This window comes from Pongo pygmaeus, chromosome 4, assembly GCF_028885625.2.
Source record: "Pongo pygmaeus isolate AG05252 chromosome 4, NHGRI_mPonPyg2-v2.0_pri, whole genome shotgun sequence".
NCBI lineage: Eukaryota > Metazoa > Chordata > Mammalia > Primates > Hominidae > Pongo > Pongo pygmaeus.
Genome location: NC_072377.2, coordinates 58,450,021 through 58,464,450, shown reverse-complemented (window position 1 = coordinate 58,464,450; position 14,430 = coordinate 58,450,021).

The window sequence follows — 14,430 nt, the reverse complement described above, 5'->3', positions numbered from 1 at the left end:
ACCAAAACAGAGATATATACCAATGGAACAGAACACAGCCCTCAGAAGTAATGCTGCATATCTACAAGTATCTGATCTTTGACAAACCTGAGAAAAACAAGCAATGGGGAAAGGATTCCCTATTTAATAAATGGTGCTGGGAAAACTGGCTAGCCATATGTAGAAAGCTGAAACTGGATCCCTTCCTTACATCTTATACAAAAATTAATTCAAGATGGATTAAAGACTTAAACGTTAGACCTAAAACCATAAAAACCCTAGAAGAAAACCTAGGCATTACCATTCCGGACATAGGCATGGTCAAGGACTTCATGTCTAAAACACCAAAAGCAATGGCAACAAAAGCCAAAATTGACAAATGGGATCTAATTAAACAAAAGAGCTTCTGCACAGCAAAAGAAACCACCATCAGAGTTAACGGCAACCTACAGAATGGGAGAAAATTTTTGCAACCTCCTCATCTAACAAAGGGCTAATATCCAGAACCTATGATGAACCCCAACAAATTTACAAGAAAAAAACAAACAACCCCATCAAAAAGTAGGCAAAGGATATGAACAGACACCTCTCAAAAGAAGACATTTATGCAGCCAAAAAACACATGAAAACATTCTCGTCATCACCGGCCATCAGAGAAATGCAAATCAAAACCACAATGGGATACCATCTCACACTAGTTAGAATGGCAATCATTAAAAAGTCAGGAAAGAACAGGTGCTGGAGAGGATGTGGAGAAATAGGAACACTTTTACACTGTTGGTGGGACTGTAAACTAGTTCAACCATTGTGGAAGTTGGTGTGGTGATTCCTCAGGGATCTAGAAGTAGAAATACCATTTGACCCAACCATCCCATTACTGGGATGGTTATATATATATATAACCCAAAGGATTGGTTATATATATATATATATATATAGGTTATATATATATATATATATATACCCAAAGGATTATAAATCATGCTGCTACAAAGACACATGCACACGTATGTTTATTGCAGCACTATTCACAATAGCAAAGACTTGGAACCAACCCAAATGTCCAACAATGATAGACTGGATTAAGAAAATGTGGCACATATACACCATGGAATACTATGCAGCCATAAAAAATGATGAGTTCATGTCCTTTGTAGGGACATGGATGAAGCTGGGAACTATCATTCTCAGTAAACTATCACAAGAACAAAAAACCAAACACTGCATGTTCTCACTCATAGATGGGAACTGAACAATGAGAACACATGGACACAGGAAGGGGAACATCACACACTGGGGTCTGTTGTGGGGTGGGGGGAGGTGGGAGGGATAGCATTAGGTGATATACCTAATGCTAAATGACGAGTTAATGGGTGCAGCACACCAACATGGCACATGTATACATACGTAACAAACCTGCACATTGTACATATGTACCCTAAAACTTAAAGTATAATAATAATAAAATAAATAAATAAAAAAGACTGTCCAATGAGAAATAAGACACCCCCTCGCCCATGTCCAGTATGTCAAGGTGATCACTGGAAGGCACACTGCCCCAGAGGATGAAGGTTCTCTGGGCCAGAAGCTCCTAACCAGATGATCCAGCAACAGGACTGAAGGTGCCTGGGGTGAGCACCATCTCATGTCATCACCCTCACAGAGACCTGGGTAAGTCTGACCATTGAGGGCCAGGAAATTGACTTTCTCCTGGACACTGGCATGGCCTTCTCGGTTCTACTCTCCTGCCCTGGATGGTTGTTCTCAAGGTCTGTTACCATCCAAGGGATCCTGAGACAACCTGTAACCAGGTATTTCTCTCACCCCTGTTAGCTGTAACTTGGAAACCTTACTTTTCTTGCATGTCTTTCTCATCATGGTCGAGAATTCCACACCCTTACTGGGGAGGGACACATTAGTCAAAGCCGGAGCTACCATCTGTATGAATACAGGGAACAAAACACCTATCTGTTGTCCCCTACTTGAGGAAGAAATCAACCCTGAGGTTTGGGCATTAGAAGGACAATTCGATGAGCAAAGAATGCCTGTCCAGTCCAAATCAAACTAAAAGACCCCGTCTCTTTCCCTTACCAAAGACAATACCCCCTAAGACCCAAAGCTCAAAAGGGATTACAAGGTATTGTTAAACATTTAAAAGCCCAAGGCCTAGTAAGATGTTGTAACAGCCCCTGTAACATCTCAATCCTAGGGATACAAAAACGAAATGGTCAATGGAGATTAGTGCAGGACCTCAGGCTCATTAATGAGGCCGTAATTCCTTTATACCCAGCTGTACCCAACTCTTATACATTACTCTTTCAAATACCAGAAGAAGCAGAGTGGTTTACAGTCATGGATCTTAAAGATGACTTTCTGTATCCCTCTACACCCTGACTCTCAATTCCTATTTGCCTTTGAGGATCCCTGAGATCAAACATCTCAGCTCACCTGAACAGTCTTGCCCAGAGGATTTAGGGATAGGCCTCACCTGTTTCGCCAAGCATTGGCCCAAGATTTAAGTCACTTCTTGCACCCAAGTATCCTAATTCTTCAATATGTGGATGACTTACTTCTAGCTACCTGTTCAGAGACCCTGTGCCATCAGGCTACCCAAGACCTTTTAAACTTTCTAGCTGATCGAGTTTACAAAGTATCTAAATCAAAGGCCCAACTTTGTTTACAGCAGGTCAAATACTTGGGGCTGGTTTGGGCTAAAGGAACCAGGGCTCTCAGCAAAGAATGTATCCAGCCTATACTGGCTTATCTTTGCCCTAAGACATTAAAACAGTTGTGAGCCTTTCTTGGAATAATCAGCTTTTGCCGACTATGTATCCCCAGATGTGGTGAAATGGCCAGACCACTTTACACTCTAATTAAGGAAACCCAAAAAGCTAACACCCATTGATAGAATGGGGACTAGAGGCAGAGGCAGCCTTCTGAACCCTGAAACAGGCCCTAACACAAGCCCCAGTTTTGAGTCTACCTATGGGACAAAATTTCTTTTTATATGTCACAGAAAGAATGGGACTAGCCATTGGGGTCCTTACCCAGACTCGAGGGACTACCATACAGCCAGTAGCATATTTGAGTAAAGAAATTGATGTGGTCACAAAGGATTGGCCTCATCATCTACAGGTGGTAGCTGTGGTGGCCATTTTAGTATCAGAGGCCATCAAAATAATACAAGGGAGAGACCTCACTGTATGGACTACTCACGATGTAAACAGCAAACTAACTGCTAAAGGAGGTTTGTGGCTGTCAGACAATTGCCTGCTTAGGTACCAGGCCTTATTACTTGAGGGGCCAGTGCTTCAGATGCATACTTGTGCAGCTTTTAACCCAGATACTTTTCTCCCAGAAAATGAAGGACCAATAGAACATGATGGTCAACAGGTCATAGCCCAAACTTATGCTGCCCAGGAGGATCTTCTAGAGGTCCCCTTAACGAACCCTGACCTCAACCTATATACTGATGGAAGTTCATTTGTAGAAAAGGGATTATGAAGGGTAGGATATGCCCTAGTGAGTGATAAAGCAGTAATTGAAAGTGAGCCCCTTCCCCCAGTGACCAGTGCCCAGTTAGCAGAACTAGTGGAACTTACCTGAGCTTTAGAGCTAGGAAAGGGAAAAAGAATAAATGTGTATATGGACAGCAAATATGCTTATCTAGTTCTACATGCCCATGCTGCCATATGAAAAGAAAGGGAGTTCCTAACCTCTGGAGGAACACACATTAAATACCATAAAGAAATTATGAAATTATTACAGGCAGTGCAAAAACCCAAGGAAGTGGCAGTCTTACACTGCCAAGGCCATCAAAAAGGAAGCAGAAGGAAATTGCCAGGAAGAAGCTGAGGCCAAAGTCACCACAAGATGGGACATCCCATTAGAAACACCTATGGAGGGACTCTTGGTATGGGATAATCTCCTTCAGGAGATCAGGCCCCAGTATCCCCTGCAGAAACAGAATGGGGACTTTCATGAAGATATAATTTTCTCCCCTTGGGATGGCTAGCTACTGAGAAGGGAAAGGTGCTCATACCAACAGCTAATCAATGGAAAATACTTAAAACCCTTCATCAAACATTCCATGTGGGTATTGAGAATACCCATCAAAAGGCCAAATCTCTGTTCACTGGATGAGACCTCCTTAAAACTATCTGGCAGATAGTCAAGACCTGCAAAGTGTGCCAAAGGAATAACCCCTTGGTCCATCATGAAGCCCTTTAGGGAGAACAAAGGACAGGGCACTACCCTGGAGAGGACTGGCCTTTAGATTTCACTCATATGCCTAAGTCATGGGGAGTTCAATACTTATTAGTCTGTGTTGATACCTTCACAAATTGGGTTGAAGCCTTCCCCTGTAAGATAGAAAAGGCCCAGGAGGTAATCAAAGCCCTGGTTCATGAAATAATTCCTAGGTCTGCACTTCCCCTTAGTTTACCAAGTGATAATGGCCCAGCTTTCAGAGCCAGAGTGACTTGGGGAATTTCCAAGGTGTTAGGGTTACAATATCACCTTCATTGCACCTGGAGACCACAATCCTCAGGGAAAGTTGAGAAGATGAATGAAACACTCAAAAGGCACTTAAGGAAATTAACACAAGAAATTCACCTCCCATGGCCTACCATCTTATCCATAGCATTATTGAGGGTCCGAAATTCTCCCCACAAGATAGGACTCAGTCCTCATGAAATACTATATGGACAGCCTTTTCTCACAAACAGCCTCTTTCTTGATCAAGAAACTACCAATTTAGTCAAGGACATAACTTCTTTGGCTAGGTACCAACAAATCCTTAAGACATTACCTGAGGGATGCCACTGAGAAAAGGGAAAAGAATTGTTCCATCCTGGGGATCTAGTATTAGTCAAGTTCCTCCCCTCTACCTCCCCATCCCTAGATCCATCATGGCAAGGACCGTATTCAGTTATCTTCCCCACTCCAACTGCAGTCAAGGTGGTTGGAGTAGAGTCTTGGTTCCATCACCCCCAAATCAAACCTTGGATGGCCACCTGAAAAACCTGTGGAATCATCAGCTCAGGAATCTAAGAGTCAGCCAGACAAACCTTCTTAAACCTGCAAGCCATTGGAAGACCTATCTTCTTTTGGAAGGAAAAACCACAGGAAAGTAATTAGTGCTCATAAGTTCTACCTCAGTTCTTGTTTTAAAAACAGAATGTACTCTGATGTCCTAACTTTCCTTGCCTTTGCCTAAGTCTTAACCTTTTCCCACTCAACCTTTTCCCCTAAACTTGAGGGAATTATAAACATGTCCTCCCAGTTTTTATTTGAAGCACATCCCAGCCAGAGTAACTCATCCTGATGGGTTTGCATGAACCCTAATTCCCCCTTATGTACAGCAGTTCCAGCCACCCCTCAACATATGGGTGGAAACCTTGGTAGCCTTATACATAGCTAACACTTCTAAAGGCCCAGGATTTTTTCATCCTAGTGATAGGTCCAATTTCCCTGACAGGGCTCAAGCAGTCTTAAAAGCAGCCACTGCCATTCTCTGACAATTCACTATATCAGCCATCCCAATCACAGGTTCTGTGGGTACAGTAACCTCCTTCTCTTCACCTCCACTCCTTTGTATCTTCTGTCAAGTGTTCCCAGGATCACAGGATGTGGGACACGTGGTTAGCTGCAACTATATGCTTGCCTCGGATATAGAGTCCAAATATTCTAATTCCTACAGTACCACTACTGGCACCCCCACGTTTGGTGGAAATAAACAAGAGCTCCTTGGAGATCCCATTTCAGTCACCTATCCCTTATGATTTACAAACCCAAGCCAAATAATTCCCCCAGCAGAGGCCAAAACAACAAGCAATTACTGCTGGGGCGGGCTTCCCTTTGCCCAGGATATTCCCCTCTGGGGACTTTGTCCCTCTCTCACAGGTGAAGGGTTAAAATCCCATTGCTCTCTCTTCCTGTCCCCAGAGCACAAGTTTTTCTTAACGCAGCTAGCCCTTGGTTTGCCTTAAAGGAATCCCATAATATGTCTTTGTCAAATTCTATTCAGCTCCAACTGCTAGGAGTGGCCATTTATCTCAAACCCTCAAATCATGAGAATGAGAAACTAATGCAGACTGACCTCAGCCCTTATCAGATTTTCAGCTACGGGGTGTATAGAACCCTGGCAAGGAGTTTTCTTTGTGTGTGGAAATCCTTCTATGTTTGCTTCCCCACCAACTGGACTGGAACTTGTACTTTAGCCTACATAGTACCTCCTGTGACTTACTCCTTTTCAGAAGAGGCAGTAGCTGTGCCCATTCATGCTAAGCTTCAGCCAAGAGCAATCTCACTACTTCCTCTATTGCCTGGTTTAGGATTTACTACCACCCTACGAACTGGAACCGCTGGACTCACAGTGTCCTTAACACTCTAAAGAACTAAGAGAAAGCCTAGATGAAATCTCTGTCCAACTTACTCAAATCCAGGACCAAATAGACTCATTAGCAGCTGTGGTTCTCCAGAACCAGCGAGCGCTAGATCTCCTCCCTGCTGAAAGGGGAGGAACATTCCTTTTTCTGAATGAAGAGTGTTGTTTTTATGTCCATAAATCAGGCATAGTCAGAGACGGAATTAAACAACTTCAGGATAGAGGCAGCAGACTACATGGTGGGACAACTGAAGCTACCTCATGGTCCTCACAGTGTGTTCTCCCCTGGCTTCTTCCATTTTTAGGTCCCCTCCTTATGATTATTCTAGGAGTAACCTTTGGCCCATGTCTTTTCAATTCCCTCATCTGTTTCATTTCTTCATGAATAGAATCAATGAAACTACAAATGGTACTGCAGATGGAACCTCAGATGAGTTCAACCAGCACCTATTATCAAGGACCCCTAGACCAGCCTGCCAGCCCATACCCAGATGTTGACACCCAAACCACCTCTCATGAGGAAACCTCAGCTGCAGGGCCCCTTCTATGCCCCTATTCAGCAGGAAGCAGTTTGAGCAGTCATTGTCCCACACCCAACAGCAGTTGGGCTCTCCTGTTGAGAGGGGAGACTGAGGGGTAGAGTTGGTGGGACTTCCTGGGCTGGTTGAAAGACTTTTGCAAAAGACCCCTGTGACTCAGCGTTTTGAGTTCTTAACCATTCAAGTGAAGGATTCAAAATTAACCACTCTGAGGAAGGATTGAAAAAAGAACCACTCTCAATGGACAAAAAGAAAGAAAGGGGAGGGGGTAACACAGGGATATAAGCCCTAGGCATCCAAGCCAGCAACAGCAACCCTTCTGGGTCCCCTTCCACCACGTGGAAGCTTTCCCTTCACTTTGTTCAGTAAACTGCACTGCTCCTCACTCTCCTAGTCCGTGGACTCTTTTTGGACTGTTAACACTCACCACAAAAGTCTGCAGCTTCATTCTTCGAAGTTAACGAGACCACGAACACATCAGCAGGAAAAACTCCTGACAGAATATGACCCAGCAATTCCATACCTAAGTATATAGCCAAGGGAAATGAATTCATATATCTTCATGAAAACATGTACACAAATGTTCTTAGGTTATTCATAATAGCCACAAAGCAGAAACAATCCAAATGTCCATCAACAAGTGAGTGGATAAATAAAATGTTGTATGTCCATACAACAGAATATTATTCAGCCATAAAAAAGAATGAAATACACTTTGCCTTCAAACAACACGTTTGAACTGTGAAGGTCCACCTGTACACAAATTTTCTTCCACCTCTGCCACTCCTGAGATAATGAGACCAATCCCCCCTCTTCCCCCTGCTCCTCAGACAATGTGAAGACAGTAAGGATGAAGAACTTTATGATGACCAATTTCCACTTAATGAATAGTAAATACATTTTCTCTTCCTTTTGATTTTTCTTAATAATATCTTCCTTCTTCTAGCTTATTTTATTGTAAGATAAATATACTTTACCAATTGTATTGTGTAATACATTTAACATGCAATATATGTATTTCTATTGTGTATGTTATCAGAAAGGCAGTTGGTCAACAGAAAGCTATTAGTAGTTAAGTTTGGGGAAACCAAAAGTTATACGGGAATTTTTGACAGTGCCAAAGGTCAGTGCCCCTAACTCCTATATTGTTCAAGGGTCAACTGCACTGATTAATGTCACAATCAGATAAGCCTTGAAAACATTTTGCTAAGTGAAAGAAGACAGACACAAAAGGACAAATATATAATTCCATTTATATGAAATGTTCAGAATACACAAATCTGTAGAGACAGAAAGTAGATTAGATGTTTCCAGGGGCTGGGAGCAAAGGAAAAGAGGAGTGACTGCTAATAATCATGGTTTTTTTTGTTTGTTTTTCAGGGTAGTGGGAGCAGGTGATGAAAATGTTCTGAAATTAGTTAGTGGTGATGGCTATGCAGCTTTGCAAATATACTAAAAACCACTGAATTGTAACAGGATCACTGTAACAGGATGAATCTTATGGTTACATGAATAATATCTCAATTTAAAAATAGATTATGCTGTTTCAAGACATTGAATAGTTTGGTTTTAGCTCGACTAATGAGTTATTGTTAGTGATGTTTCAGAAGTGATGTTACTTCTAGAAAAAGAATATGAGAGAAATATTCTGCATAAGGTAAATTCTTTGGTTTACTGAATGCCCCTTCAATCTGCCCTCTCCACACCATATGGATTTTGCATTATATGTCACTACATTAGAAATGTAACTACTTCCTTTCCGATTGGTCTATCCAAGGGATCCACAAGTAATCCCACTACAACATGAAGACATTTTACTTTAAAAAAAAAAAAAAGCTTACCAAACAGGTAAATCTTTAGGGAGTTTACATTAAATAGTGAAATTCTTGTGATTTAAAATATGATAACATTCACAAAGATTGATTTGCATATACCTTAAGAAATATGTGACCGAAAGGTCACCAGTATATTATAATCAGTATTCTGAAAGGATTTGCAAACTACAGCTCCAGGGCAACATCCGGCCTGCAAAGGCACTTGGTGTGGATTTCAGGATATTTTGTAAGCCAAAAAACTTTATAAAAATTCTGAGTTGATGTCTTCTTTAACAAAATTGAAAGACCTGGCAATACTACCTCTATTTTATTCCAAGAAAACAGTGGGCTGGAGGTAAAAAGTGGCTGCTCCTTTTGGATGGGGCAGTCAGTTTCTACTTTGCCACAGTCCCTGACATTCCCTGTTGATCACACACTTAGCCCATGTCATATGTTTACACCAACTTCCTGATTGTTTAGGCATTTGGGGTTATGACTTCTGAAATTTTGAGGGTATCAGAACTTTTGGTGTTTTTTTATTCCACCTACCCATTTTTCTTTTCTCCTTTCCCTCACTTCCTTCTTTCCTCTGTCTTTTTTTTTTTGTTTCCTTCCTTCTTTCCTGTCTTTCTTCCCCTTCTTTCTGTTTCTCTCTCTTTCTCTTGGTGCATACAAACTTGTGTTTGTCACCTAATTAGCTCAGATTCACAGAACAGTTGGATTTAGGCTCATTAACACATTTATTCTTTTTTTTTTTTTTTTTTAATCAGTATAGCCTGACTTGGAGAATGTGGCCATATAAAAACTCTCCAGCACAGCTTTTCATGCAGATCACAGAGATTACTTTCTTTCTCTATTATGTTAAAATACTTAAAAGACTTTTATTATACTGGTAGTTATAAAGGCATCTCCATTTCCTGTCCCACTTTAACTAAATTAATCACAGTAATGACTTTCCCTGTCACATTATTCAAGCAGAAGCACAAAGTAGAGACACTGAGAGCTTGAGTGGCCAACAAGTTTGGGAATGTTGGATAATTTTCATAGGGAAGGATGAGCTGCCCCTTACTAAGACATACATTTTTTCATGTTGTCTGCTTCAGTGAGACAAAGGAAAACACACATAAATGTGAATCTAATATGAGTACATGTTCAGTTCTCCTGGAAGGAGACTCTGGGACTGAGTTTAGTTTGTAGGATATTTACCTAGGACTATGTTGGAATCAACACTTATCCAAAGGACAAGTCAAGCTGTGATGCAGGCCTGAGGAAATTTAAAGCCAGAAAGGTCCTTGAGAGATGTTCCTCATCAGGCCAAGATAGCCACGACTTTATGCTCTTGTATCAAGAAGTTATTAGCTGTCAGCTTCTCCAGGAATGACATGACCTTGGTTGAGGAGACTTTTTGCAAATGAGACAGTCCCTGAAGGGAATGATAGCCCTAGTTGTTTTCTGACAAACCCCAGTAGCGGAGGCAATGGTTCCTTCAATGAAGAGGCATCCAGGTGGTACATTTTAGTCACCACCACAAATGACATAGACCATAGATGTCAGTTTCAAGCAATCAATTGATGAATCCATTTGTAGGTGGTTTATAAATGTATTAGTTCATTCTCATGTTGCTATAAAGAACTGCCCAAGACTAGGTAGTTTATTTTTATTTTTTTTTATTTTTATTATACTTGAAGTTTTAGGGTACATGTGCACAATGTGCAGGTTAGTTACATATGTATACATGTGCCATGCTGGTGTGCTGCACCCATTAACTCGTCATTTAGCATTAGGTATATCTCCTAAAGCTATCCCTCCCCGCCCCTCACCCCACAACAGTCCCCAGAGTGTGATGTTCCCCTTCCTGTGTCCATGTGTTCTCATTATTCAATTCCCATCTATGAGTGAGAACATGCGGTGTTTGGTTTTCTGTCCTTGCGATAGTTTACTAAGAATGATGATTTCCAATTTCATCCATGTCCCTACAAAGGACATGAACTCATCATTTTTTATGGCTGCATAGTATTCCATGGTGTCTATGTGCCACATTTTCTTAATCCAGTCTATCATTGTTGGACATTTGGGTTGGTTCCAAGTCTTTGCTATTGTGAAAAGTACCGCAATAAACATACGTGTGCATGTGTCTTTATAGCAGCATGATTTATAATCCTTTGGGTATATACCCAGTAATGGGATGGCTGGGTCAAATGGTATTTCTAGTTCTAGATCCCTGAGGAATCACCACATTGACTTCCACAATGGTTGAACTAGTTTACAGTTCCACCAACAGTGTAAAAGTGTTCCTATTTCTCCACATCCTCTCCAGCACCTGTTGTTTCCTGACTTTTTAATGATTGCCATTCTAACTGGTGTGAGATGGTATCTCATTGTGGTTTTGACTTGCATTTCTCTGATGGCCGGTGATGATGAGCATTTTTTCATGTGTCTTTTGGCAACATAAATGTCTTCTTTTGAGAAGTGTCTGTTCATATCCTTTGCCTACTTTTTGATGGGGTTGTTTGTTTTTTTCTTGTAAATTTGTTTGAGTTCATTGTAGATTCTGGATATTAGCCCTTTGTCAGATGAGTAGGTTGTGAAAATTTTCTCCCATTTTGTAGGTTGCCTGTTCACTCTGATGGTAGTTTCTTTTGCTGTGCAGAAGCTCTTTAGTTTAATTAGATCCCATTTGTCAATTTTGGCTTTTGTTGCCATTGCTTTTGGTGTTTTAGACATGAAGTCCTTGCCCATGCCTATGTCCTGAATGGTAATGCCTAGGTTTTCTAAGACTGGGTAGTTTATAAAGGAAAGAGGTTTAATTGACTTATAGTTCCACATTGCTGGGGAGGCCTCATAAAACTTACAATCATGAAGGCATGTCTTCACAGGGCAGCAGGAGAGAGAATGAGTGCAAGCAGGGGAAATGCTGGATGCTTATAAAACCACCAGATCTCATGAGATTCACTCATTATCACAAAAATACCATGGGGAAACTGCCCCTATGATCCAGTTACCTCCACCTGGTCCTGCCCTTGACATGTGGAGATTATCACGGTGACATTTGGGTGTGAACACAGAGCCAAACCATATCAGTGAATATAGTCGGTATTTAGGTGGAATGGACTTCATTTTATTTTCAATCACTTGATGACTGAATTTTAAGTCTCTTTCTTTCTCTCTTGCTCTTAAGCTGGGAGTAAAATGTGCAAACCAGTACAAACTGGAATGCCAACAACATACATGTCAACTCTTTTGTAAAATCATAATTAGCCAGTCTAGGAATCCTATCACCTAAATACCAATACTCATATTAAGGCTGGTGAGAAAAGCAAAATAAAGCCAATAAAAGCTACTCTGGAGGCTGGGTGCAGTGGCACATGCCTGTAATCCCAGAACTTTGGGAGGCTGAGGTGGGCAGACTTGAGGTCAAGAGTTTGAAACTCGTCTGGCCAACATGGTAGAATCCCATCTCTACTAAAAATAGAAGAATTAGTTGGACCGGGCACAGTGGCTCATGCCTGTAATCCCAACACTTTGGGAGGCTGAGGTGGGTGGATCACTTGAGCCCAGGAGTTCAACACCAGCCTGAGCAACATGGCAAAATCCAGTCTCTACCAAAAATCCAAAAATTAGCCTGGTGTGGTGGCCTGTGCCTGTAATCCTAGCTACTCAGGAGGCTCAGGCAGGAGGATCACTTGAACTTGGAAGACAGAGGTTGCAGTGAGCTGAGATCACGCCACTGCACTCCAGCCTGGATGACAGAGAGAGACCCTGTCTCAAAAAGAAAAAAAAAAATTAGTTGGGCGCGGCTGCAGGTGCCTATAATCCCAGCTACTTGTGAGGCTGAGGCAGGATAATTGCTTAAACCTGGGAGGCAGAGGTTGTAGTGAGCCAAGATCCCACCACTGCACTCCAGCCAGGGTGACAGAGCCAGACTCCATCTCAACAAACAAACAAACAAACAAACAAAAAGCTACACTGAAAACATTCCTGATCCCCCTCTCAGGAAGCACAAGCTATTCAGGATCTGTCACAAGGGTGATATATCTGCTTTAGGTCTTCAGGAACTGAGCATTTGTGAGTTTGAGTGATAGGATAGGCAACAGCTCCCTTGGATCTGTACTCACTGAAGCACAAAGACTCCATGAGCTGGCTGGGTGATGACTACTTATTTCTTTGATCTCTTTTATCTCTTTCTCCTTCTTCTCATTCTCTGAGATCCTCCCAACAACATGTCCCAGTATTGCTGTTGCATTTGGATAACTCAAACAATAATTCATAAATTCTGATTTATATAATCTCCAGTATATATTTTTTAATTTCCTTAGGGAATCCCAAACAAAATAATGTTTTTCCTTTCTGTGCTTCATTTGAAATAATCTACATAGAAACGTCTTCAATAGTAATCCTTATGTTTCAAAAACTAAGACATTGTTTTGACTTCAAAATAATCTAAATCTTTGCTTCATAATTACACTAGTATCTTTGCAAATGTAGAATCTTTTATTAAGGCTTTTCCTTATTTTATTAACCCTAAATATGTATTCATGAATAAAAATTATGTTACACTTTGAAGTACTATTAAGCTTTCTAAAATTTTATTTCAAGCATATTTTGAACATTAGTATGCTCAAAATATATGTAGTCACTTAAAATAGCCCCCAACACAGATTTATAATCAAATTCAAGACTAACCGAAGCAAAATAAGAACTTGGAATACAAACTTAAATCAGATTATCTTTCTGCAGCAAGTTTGCTCGGAATTATTTTCTTCACTTTACTTTGAGGACTAAGCTCTGATTTTTCTTTGTTTTTTTGTCTTGCTCAAATTCTTATCTAAGGGGTCTGGGGAGTCATGCCCTACAAACCATAAATTCTCATCAGATGGGCTTTATTTGACCCTGTATATCATGACTTACCTTCCAACCTATCTCTGGCATAACAAGAAAGAAAATCAAAATGTTTTACCCCATAATATATTTCCTTACCATACCTTGAATTTGCCCCGCAAAGCCTCTTGTGGGAAAAATCCACATTCTCTAGAGAATCCCATTTCCTCTTTGTTTTCCTTCCTTCCTTTCCAGATCCAGGAGATAATCAACTTAGAGTCAGGTACCCTTTTAAGTCGGATAAGAAATATTTTACAACTTTCTCTCTCTGAAGTCTGCTGTCTGAGAGCTTCCTCGGCACAATAAAACTTATTCCCCACAATCCTTGATCTTAACCTGAATGCTTCCTTTCTATTGATTTCAGGTCTTCAGACAAACTCAACCAATTGTCAACCAGAACATGTTTAAATTTACCTATAGCCTGGAAGCCCCTGCTTTGAGTTGTCCCACCTTTCTGAACCAAACCAATGTATTTCTTAATTGTATTTGATTGATGTCTCATGCCTCCCTAAAATATATAAAACCAAGTTCTACCCCAATCACCTTGGGCACATGTTCTCAGGACCTCCTGAGAGCTGTGTCATAGGCCATGGTCACTCATATTTGGTTCAGAAAATCTCTTAAAATGTCTTACAGAGTTTGACCTTTACATCAACAATAACTTGGTGCCCAAACACTTGGGGCCTCAGAGAAGACCCAGGACTCCAAAAGAGTTGCCCAAACTCAGAGCTAAGGTACCAGCAGGGCCCATTAAAGCCTGTCCAACTTCGAACTTCTCCTCTGGTGGAACTGGTAAGTCCTCTTGAGCCCTGGACCCACCTGGCTGATAGTC